General features: G+C 40.1%; 1 protein-coding gene across 1 annotated transcript in view; it reads right to left on the bottom strand.

The window, feature by feature from the left end:
* Positions 1-11199, bottom strand: part of LOC113114314 (stonustoxin subunit beta-like) — a 54104-nt gene that overhangs the window by 17980 nt on the left and 24925 nt on the right. The gene's annotated exons all lie outside the window — the stretch shown is intronic.

The following is an 11199-nucleotide window of genomic DNA, read 5'->3' as shown; positions in this document are numbered from 1 at the left end:
ATGCCACCCTGATGTATATACAGAAAATCGACCAGACAGTCTTTTGGAGAGATTTATTTTAAATTCTGGGATATGTATTCCAACTCCCACACAATCCTGTTTGTTCTTGGATCCGTCCGTGTATATTTTTTTTTTATAATTATAATAACTGTTTCTTATGTAAATGCTTGTTTTAATTCCCACTTCCTCCATTCTCTTTTCTCTTCCAATATATTAATATCAACCTTTACTTCTGGGAACAGCCATGGTGGAATACTACTCACTGAATTGACCATGGTGAAATCTAAGGTTTCCATTTCATATTCCCTCACTCTCATTTCCCTCGTCCATCCAAACCCAAGCCCCTGAAACTTGGAATACTCACAACATTCCTGTATCGTTTCTTTTGCTGGGTTTTCTTTCCCACTTCCTTTTAATCTGATCCAATATGCCATTGTCAGTTTCTCTCTTCTTAACTCCAGTGGCATCTCTCCTGCTTCTATGAGTATAGCATTAATGAGGGTTGTCTTAACAGCTTTGATGCATACACGTAATGCTCTATATTGTAATCTATAAATTTTTCCCAATATTGTTTTTGACGCTGCTCCATAAACTACACAACCATAGTCTATTGATGACCTCATGCAAGCCCTATAGATATTAATTAATGACTGCTTGTCTGCACCCCAGTCACATCCAGCCACAGCTCTCAGGAGGTTTAAAGCTTTTTTGCTTTTAGTTTCCAAGTGCTTTATATGTGTTTTCCATGGAGACCTACTATCAAACAATAGTTCCAAGTACTTAAATTCATTTACGTTCACCATTGGCTGCTCATATAATGTTAACCTTTCATCATGGCACTTGCGCTTCTTTGTAAACATCATATAACAAGATTTTCTTGTCGACATCTTGAATCCCCACTTATATGACCACATTTCTACTTCCCTAATTGCTTTCCTTATATTACCTAATACATATGACACATTCCTTCCATCATCGGCATATAGTGCTGATCTGATGCATCCATTTATCATTATGTTAAATAGTATCGGGCTAATTACACTCCCCTGGGGAATACCGTTGTCTACATCAAATTTTATAGACACCTCTGATCCAACCTTAACTTGAATTTTCCTACCTGTTAAGAAATCCATGATCCAATTATATAACCTTCCTCCAATACCCATACTACTTAGTTTAATAAGCAGTCCTTCCCTCCACATGGTATCATATGCCTTTTCTATATCAAAATATACTATTGTCATTAGTTCTTTCATTCTCAGTGCCTTATCCACATCATTACTTACTCTAACTAGAGCATCTGTTGTGGAGCGTCCTTTTCGAAATCCACTTTGTATGTTGGTCAGTATTCCTCTCGGTTCCAATATATGTGATAATCTGCGAACTATTATCCTCTCCATCCATTTGCATAAGTGAGATGTCAAAGCTATGGGCCTATAGTTATCAGGATTAGCTGGATTCTTACCAGGCTTGTTAAATGGTAATATTACTGCACTTTTCCAACTTTAAGGTACTATTCCATCCCTCCAGATTTTATTAAAGAGTCTTTATACTAACTCTAATGATTCTACTGGTAACTGTCAGAACATAATTGATCTTGCCCAGGTGCTGTATACCCAGTGCTTAGCAGAGCTATGTTGAGCTCTGACATTGTAAAATCCACATCTAGAGTTGACATACCATCCTCCCTTTTCAACTTCACTTCCTTTTTCTCTGAGCGCAAGTTCTTTCTGCTGCTTATGGATGTCACTAAGGTGTTCACAACTGTGTCTCTTCTCGTCCCCTCACTGACCCTGTCCTTATCACAAAGAGACTGAAATACTGACCAGCTGGACATTACTGAAGGTAGGAGGCTCTTATCAATATGAACATGTGCAATGCTGTTTAATAATGGTTTAAATTACAGATGTAAGTATAGTTAACAATAGGATTCATGCTGTCACTCATATATGTTTTCTTCAGATTACTGAAATACACTCAAGATGTTGAATCATTGGTTTCAGAGAGATTTCTGACTCAAAGACAGAGTTGTGTTCACTAAAGCTGAAGATATCTCTCGATTATCGTCTGCTCAATCCATCTCTGTTCACAAACAAACCTGGAAACTACATTCTGTGGAGAAATAACATTCATTATATTAAAACATCAGTCTTTCTAAACTCATACCACCAAGACGCTCTAAACTGAGTTGAGTTTAGCTCTAAACAGTAACTTTAAAATAAATTGGTTAAGACAATATCTTCACAATTCTTCATCTGTCTGAATATAATTCCGGGGTTTATTTTCTCTAAATTGGGTGTCTTATAATTTCTCTTGATGTGTAATTATAAAACTGAAAAACTTCCGATCAAACTTTCTAAATTTGACCAACAAGTTCTTGCTCCTGGAGTCTTACACAGAAACACAGTTTTCTGATCTGGAATAAAGCCAATATTAGTGTAGAAATAAGTCTTTATTTTGTCAGCGTTGGTTTAGTAATGGGTTGTTCTCAGTGAGTCAGTGATTGAATAATGATGGGACTTTATTAGGGTTTCCAGACTTTCTCTGAAGATCCAGAATTGCTCTTCCATTAAAAGAGTTGAAGGCTCTTACTATAGGGCCGTTCCTCAGGTGTGCATGTGCTGTTCACAAGCAGTGTTTCTACATCCACACTTTCTGTCTGTCTCTAACCTCAACATACCTCTGTCAGCTTTAAAGCCTGACAACTATATCATTAGATCCTGCTTTTTACAACACAATATCTTCTTGTTGGAAGCTTGTTGGATAACTCTGCTGTCAAACTGTTGTTAATAAGTGTCTCAGTTTGATCATAAATCCTCAGTAATGTGTGAATGGTGTTCTGATGTCACAGAGACTGATGAACACACACTTGTTCTCATCCACTGATGAAGACTTCTTCACTCAAATCATCATGCTGCAATCAAAGAAGAATAGAAATCAACATTCATCTGAACTACACACACTCTTCACATCTATTCATGTTAGGATCTTCACTCATTTCTTCTAATATTAATGTCCAGGTATTTCCAGTAGCTCTTCTGTCAGTTGTTCACTGATATATGTGTATGTTGATGTGTCAGTCTTCCAGAAGCTGAAACAATAGCACTAGGAGAAGATGAAGTGATCTGAGTCTGAAGCGGTTCAGTTGTCTACAGATAATCCTGCTCTTGAAGAGCTGCACACTGTTGTCTGCTGTGACACATCTCTCCTGTGCTGACTTCTGTGTTTCTAGAGGATCATCCTCATCATCCTCCACAACTTCTGGATCAACAATGTCCTCATTCAGAAGAGCAACATCTGCACAAAGACAGGACTCAAATCCAGGAGCTTGAAGTGAAGTGAAGTGAAGTGACATTCAGCCCAGTATGGTGACCCATACTCAGAATTTGTGCTCTGCATTTAACCCATCCGAAATGCACACACACAGAGCAGTGAACACACACTGTGAGCACACACCCGGAGCAGTGGGCAGCCATTTATGCTGCGGCGCCCGGGGAGCAGTTGGGGGTTCGATGCCTTGCTCAAGGGCACCTAAGTCGTGGTATTGAAGGTGGAGAGAGAACTGTACATGCACTCCCCCCACCCACAATTCCGTCCGGCCCGAGACTAGAACCCACAACCCTTTGATTGGGAGTCCAACCCTTTAACCATTAGGCCACGACTTCCCCAAAGAAGAAGAAGAAGAAGAAGAAGAAGAAGAAGAAGAAGAAGAAGAAGAAGAAGAAGAAGAAGAAGAAGAAGAAGAAGAACAACAACAACAAGAAGAAGAACAAGAACAAGAAGAAGATGGAGCACAGCTGCTCTTCATCATCTGAAGGCTCTCTCAACAATGTTCTGTGTGTGAGCATCACTGTTGTTCAATCAGAGCTGTGCAGGATTCTCTTCATTACTAATGATAATAATATTAATATGAATGTAATGTAATGTTTTCACAGTAACAGATTTTCACATCAAGAAACCAAAGTCCTCTAATGAAGAACACAAAAATCTTGCTTTGGGACTTTTTTCGTTCCTTTTAACGTCTACAAATACATCACAAACTCCTCTTTAAACAACTATTCATGGAGGAGTTATGAAAAACATATATTTATCACAAAGGCTATGGTTTTATCCTTAAATGACAAAGCAATCGTAACTCTTTCCCATGAGAGGATCAGTCTTACAGATCATCTTTGTGTATCAACAGATCATCATTCCTGAAGATTTGAGCCAAATTACTCTGAAAACACAGCTCTTCAACTCTTTCTATCTCCAAACCGCATTAAATGTGACTCTTAACAATTCTTTTGCAGGATAAACATGATTCATAATTTACTTTACATTTAGGCTTGACAGGCTCTCTTTTGAATCGTAATGAGAAACTATATAAGATCTCTTTACTGGTCCTGGAAAACAACATTATAATAGACAACTCCTCAAAAATATGTTAAAACACTTTATATCAGCAAAGATAACTGTTACATCCATAAATTCCTGTGAGTGCCTGCTCTCTCTCTCGCTCTTTCCCTCCTTGGCTGTCAATCTCTTAGGCGCCTCCCTTGTCTGCTGATTGGCTCTGGAAGCTGTCCGTCTTCATTAATCAATGTGACACCGACCTATCCAGTGCCAGTAAAAGTTTCCACCATCAGATAACAGGACGTGCAAGGAAGTGAACTGGAGACCTTTTTGCTTTCCTGATGTTTTGCTGTTATGTTACTTGTTTCTTGATTTGATTTTTGTTTCTTTGTTTATGCCAAATTTCACTTAGTTTGTTTTAACCATTTATCTTTTGAACATTGTCTCTTTTTGATTTGCCATTTTGTTTGTTTTTGTCACCTTGTGACTTGGATGGCGTTGCTCTTTGAGCTTTGCTGAGCTTAGGCTCTAAGACGTTTACTCCTTACCCAAGAGGAAGTTGGATAGGAAAGCTGTCGTGCGACTTCCATTGAGCAACATTTAGGTAACTCAATCTGTTTAGACACCCTAGGTAAGAGGTGAATGCCACCCTCTGTATGTTTGGTTTTTTATTAGTTGAGAATAGGGAAGTTTATGGCGCCTGGCACTGAAGATTTGCTTTCTTTTTCTTTAGTTAGGTTAGAGGTTTAAAATAAGTTAGAAGTGATTTTGTTTTGTTTCTTTCTTTCTTTTGGTGTCACTAGCGTCCTCTTTCTCTTGGGTTGATTTGTGTTTTTGTTTGTTTTCTGAGTTGTAAATATTTGTATATATTGGTTGTCTCTTTAATGATTTATATTCTTTTTGGTAGTTATTTGGATTTTCACATTGTACAATAAATCACATTTGTTGGCAACCAGTGTATCTGCATTGTCTCTTGCTGCCTCCACCAGTTTTACAAGTTTACCACAAAATTTTTGAATGTTACTCCTTTTACCCCTAGACCATTTTAAGAGGGTCGTAACATTTAATGGGGGCTCATCCAGGATCAATTAATCCCAAAAGAGTATGTTAATTGTGGTAACTTTGTAAATGTGTTGGTGGCAAAGAAATGGACATTGCATTGTTTGTACTGTGACCGTATAGGATTTTCTCATGTGGTGTAGTAGTGTAATTCTTATTGGTTGGTTATTAATTATGGAAGTGTTTAAGTTGCAAGATTTTGTTATCAGTCCATCTGTACAGCAAATTAACTCATGCAGGAAGCAGGATTTATTGCAGATTGCAGACCATTTTCAGATTGTCGTAAGTAAACAGTCTCTTAAAGAATAAATAAAACAAACACTGATCTTGTGTTTGAATGAGTTGCAGGTGTTGCCTATGTCAAACGTTGGGGGCAGTGAAACGGGGGGAGATGTTAACGTGGATTGCGTGGCTCTGGCGCAATTCAGTTCTGGGGAGGAGGACGAGCGTAGTGGTGGAGCTGATGCTGACGTGGAGGTAGAGGTCAAAGCCAAGGCCGGCTTACCACCGTTTGAGCCGTTTTCACCCAGTTCTGTTGATTCACGGGATGGATCGCGACTGAAGGTCCGCCTTGCCCGTTTGAATTATGAAGCGCAAGAGAGCCCAGGTACGCCAAGCAGAACTGAATTTGCAGTTGGAAGTGCGCAAGCTGGAAATTGAGGCTGAGACGCAGGTGAAGCTGAGGCAGCTTGAGCTAGGTGCATCAAATGTTGCTACCGGCTCAGCTGTACAGCCAGTCCCCGCTCAAGTCTCTTCTACTCCTCCGCGGGTTTGTTTAGCCCCAGATGCTTTTGATGTGGGTAAACACATTGCACTTGTTCCTCAATTTAGAGAAACAGAGGTAGATACTTCAGTGCATTTGAACGCATCACAATTTCTCTTCATTGGCCTAAGGAGGTTTGGTCTCTGCTTTTACAATGTAGATTGTTTGGTAAAGCGAAAGAGGTTTGTTATACATTATCGTTAGAAGAGAGTCTGAAATATGAGTCTGTGAAGTTTGCTATCCTGCGAGCATATGAGTTGGTTCCGGAAGCTTATTGTTGTAGCCAATTCTGATGTGTTATGTTTTTTGTTGGTGGTAAGTTGCATGGGGGTGACGTTCTTCCACCTGCACACTAGGGGGCATAGGCATGGCATTATGCTAGTTGTGGAGGCTATATGATTAAGACACAGGTGAGCCAGAGGAATGACGATCAGGAGAAGCCACATAGTTTTTCAACCGTGCATGCGTGCAGGTGTGGTTTGATCATGTTCAGCTATTGGCACTATGTTTAATGTTGTATATGGATGAGCTCAATTGACATCAGTAATGCAAGCAGCAGTGTTTGTAAGTAATTATATTCTTCATTGAATAAAGTTTTAATCGAGTGCCATGGGAGACCTGATTTCTTGCACCATTACGCGTTGGAGACGACTTCAAATTCCCTCAAATGTTTTTTTTTTGTGGTACGATCGCCATTACACTTATAGTCAACGTTTTAGGAAACACAAAAAGAGTCCTCCACAAACATTTGTGGAATTTGCTAGGGAGAAGGGAGTGTTGTTTGATAAATGGTGCGCTGCCAGTAAAGTGAGTGATTTTGACTCCTTAAGAGAGTTGACATTGCTAGAGGAATTTAAGGGATGCTTATCTGAACGCATAGTAGTATACCTTAGTGAACAGAAGGTGACTACTTTGTCACACGCAGCGGTACTTGCAGATGAGTTTATTTTAACCCACAAGAATGTATTTGCCTCTGCACGTCCTGAAAAGTTACAGATTGACAGTTCGCAATCTCAAGCATCACGTTCCAGATTTAGTCCCCCTCATAATAAAGAGCGTGAATGTTTTTACTGTCACAAAAAAGGGCACGTGATCGCAGATTGCTTGGCATTGAAGCACAAGCAGCAACCACAACCAAAGAGCGTGGGGTTTGTGAAAGCTCTTAAATATGTAGTCGCTGTGCATTCTGAGGAAAGAATTGATGAGTTATCGGCCCTTTGTGTCAAAAGGGTTAATATCACTGAGTGGGATAAGAGAGGACCAGAAAGAAGTAAGAATACTCAGGGACACTGGTGCCATGCAATCATTTATTTTGGAAGGTAAATTACAGCTGTCTGACAACACTTTTTGTGGTTCTAGCGTGATTGTTCAGGGCATTGAGATAGGTTGTGTGAAATTCCCGCTTCATCGTTTGCACTTACAAAGCGAGTTGTGTACTGTTTTCGTAAGAGTTGCTGTGTGTCCTTCACTTCCTGTGAAGGGTGTTGAGTTTATCCTTGGAAATGACCTGGCAGGAGGAAAAGTAATGCCTGTTATTGAAGTTGTTGATTAACCAAATGTATTTTGTGAGTTCGAGGTACTGCCTGAAACTTACCCTGTTTTTCCAGCCTGTGCTGTCACACGTGCTCAGTCGCGCAGAGTAGGTGATGTAGTTGATCTGTCTAATTCCTTCATGTTTCCACTGTTGTCAGGTGACTCATCACTGGATATGAATCTTGAAAAGAAAAATGGTTCAAAGACTGAGAATAAAGGTGTAGTTGTGTCTGACGCAGATTTACTCAAATTACCAGTGTCACGTGAGAGAATTATTGCTGTGCAGAAGGAGGATAAAACTCTTGTGACTTCTTTTAATTCTGCTCTCTCCCTTGATGGAGCTAAGGAAAATAAATTTGCTTATTTTATTGACAATGACTTATTGATGAGAAAATGGTGTTCTCATGTTGACAATAATTCAGACTGGAATGTTGTTTATCAAATTGTTGTCCCCTTTTCCTATCGTCAACATGTCTTGTGCTTGGCTCATGATCACCAGCTTGCTGGTCATTTAGGAGTTACGAAGACCTATAATAGGATTTTGAGCCATTTCTTTTGGCCAGGATTAAAAAAAGATGTCACTCATTATTGCCGTACTTGTCATACCTGTCAGATTGTCGGGAAACGGAATCAGAGAATTCCACCTGCTCCTTTGTGTCCTATACCTGCGATTGGAGAACCGTTTGAACATGTGATGGTAGACTGCGTTGGTCCATTCCTCTCTCACAGAGTCTCAAGTGTATACCATCCGCAGAGTCAGGGTGCACTTGAGCGTTTTCACCAAACTCTTAAATCAATGCTTAAGAAATATTGCCAGGGCACTGGAAAAGACTGGGATGAGGGGGTTCCCTTAGTTTTATTTGCTGTCAGAGAGACCAGTCAAGAATCTCTTGGTTTTAGCCCAGCCGAACTTGTGTTCGGGCACCAAGTTAGAGGTCCACTCAAAATTCTTAAAGAACATATTTTAGAGCCCAAGTTGAGTTCAAACACTAATGTGTTGGATTTTGAATGCACGTTTCGAGAGTCTTCATACTGCTTGGTCACTAGCTAGAGAATCGCTTGCTAATGCTCAGAAAGACATGAAGAGTAAATACGATAAGCAAGCGGTAGTGCGATCATTTCAACCGGGTGATAAAGTGCTTGTGCTGTTACCTGTCCCAGGATCATCTTTGTCTGCTCGCTTCTTTGGTCCTTATGTTGTGAAAAAGAGAATGAGTGAAACTGATTACATGTTGTACACACCTGATCGAAAACGAAAAACGATTTAGCCAAGCCCAGTTGCAGTCCCTGGAGCTCTCTGTGCCTGCTTGTTCCCAAACCTGATGGCACCTTCAGATTCTGCACTGATTACCGTAAGGTAAATGCTGTGACTGTGCCAGACAGTTACCCGTTACCTCGAATGGAGGATTGTATAGATAACATCGGTTCTGCATGTTTCGTTACAAAGCTTGATATGCTGAAAGGATATTGGCAAGTTCCACTCACCCAACAAGCTTCAGAGATTTCAGCCTTTGTAACCCCAGATAACTTCCTTCAGTATACAGCGATGGCTTTCGGGCTTAGAAATGCCCCAGCAACATTCCAGCGCCTCGTTGATATAGTTTTACGTGATGTACCAAATTGCAATGCGTATCTTGATGATCTGGTGCTGTATTCGTTGAGTTGGACCGAACATATTGGACTGTTAAGAACAGTATTTGAATGATTGGTTAAAGCAAATTTAACTCTTAACCTAGCAAAATGTGAATTTGGCAAAGCAACAGTCACTTACCTGTAAGGAGGTTGGTCAAGGCCAAGTACGACCAGTAGAGGCCAAGGTCACGGCAATAATGGAATTTCCGGTTCCTACTACCAGTAGAGAGTTGCGGCGGTTCTTGGGTATGGCAGGCTATTATCGTAGCTTCTGCAAGAATTTCTCTACGATCGTGAGTCCTCTTACTTCACTACTCAGCCCTTCTAAAACTTATGAGTGGTCTGCTGAGAGTCAGCATGCTTTTGATTCAGTCAAAATTTTGATGTGTAATGCACCTGTTTTAATGACACCTGATTGTACTTGTGTTTTTAAATTGGAGGTTGATGCGAGCGCCGTGGGTGCTGGTGCCGTTCTTATTCAGGAGGATGAGAATGGGATAGAACATCCTATTAGTTATTATTCTCGTAAGTTTAATAAACATCAGCTGAATTACTCCACAATTGAAAAAGAAGCTCTTGCTTTATTGTTTGCGTTACAACACTTTGAAGTCTACCTTGGTTTCAATAGTCTTCCGATTGTGGTTTATACAGATCACAATCCTCTTGTGTTTTTAACTCGAATGTGCAACCACAATCAGCGTTTAATGCGCTGGGCTCTTATTGTCCAGAGCTACAATTTAGAAATCAGACATAAGAAGGGTTCAGAGAATGTCTTAGCTGATGCTCTCTCAAGAGCATAGTTTGGTTTGGTGTTTTATTTTTTTTACAAACGAGTTTGTTCTTAACAGAGTATGTGAGCGGAGTGGAGTGGCAACAATTTCCCCTCTGCGCTCAGAGCATTTAATAATCACTCCACTCCAGCTCCGCTCCGGGTTCACAATTTCCCGCTCCCGCTCCACTCCGCGCTCAGTGATACCAGAAACACCGCTCCGCCTTTGCTCCATGGCTAAAGTATTTCAGTATGTTTGAAATGTTATGTTCATAACGTAGCCTATATTAAAAATAAAAAATAAAAAAATAACAGGAGAGTTTCAAAGTGGCTTAGGCTATTGTGTGCAAACTTTTTTTTTTTTTTTTCTACCACATGCCAAACTAATAACATGGATGTCAGAATTTTATATAATTACTGTATTCTGCTGTGCAAATTTTGTTTGTGATGAAAATAACAGTACATTATTTTATCTACAGATCAATGCATTTCTTACAGATTTCTGCTCATTCAAAATCAGATGCAGATGAATTATCACTGTAAGATTACATTTCTTTGAATGCATTATTGCGAAAGCGATTGCGTGTGAATGTGCTGTAATGGTTTAAATCATGCTTCAACCCGAAAATATTCAGTAAAAGGAACAGACAAACTCCTTCAGAGCTAACCTATAACTTCCCGCTCGGCTATTGTCGTCATTGTAACCTTCTGATTTGAGAGATCCATCTGTATCAAGCTATAGTTAAATATGTTTAACGTGAATACTTGCAGAATATATTGCAGTTATATATGCAGTTATATTACGGACCGTTGGCATGAACTTTTAAAAAATCCGCTCCTCGCTCCTGTCAAAATCAGACCGCTCCACTCCACGCTCCGCTCCGCTCACATACTCTGGTTCTTAAGAGTGGGAGTGTTACATCCATAAATTCCTGTGAGTGCCTGCTCTCTCTCTCGCTCTTTCCCTCCTTGGCTGTCAATCTCTTAGGCGCCTCCCTTGTCTGCTGATTGGCTCTGGAAGCTGTCCGTTTTCATTAATCAATGTGACACCGACCTATCCAGTGCCAGTAAAAGTTTCCACCATCAGATAAAAGGACGTGCAAGGAAG

The sequence above is a fragment of the Carassius auratus genome, chromosome 1, assembly GCF_003368295.1.
Source record: "Carassius auratus strain Wakin chromosome 1, ASM336829v1, whole genome shotgun sequence".
Lineage (NCBI taxonomy): Eukaryota > Metazoa > Chordata > Actinopteri > Cypriniformes > Cyprinidae > Carassius > Carassius auratus.
The sequence above is the reverse complement of the archived record's forward strand: the minus strand, read 5'-3'. Positions and strand labels throughout refer to the sequence as shown.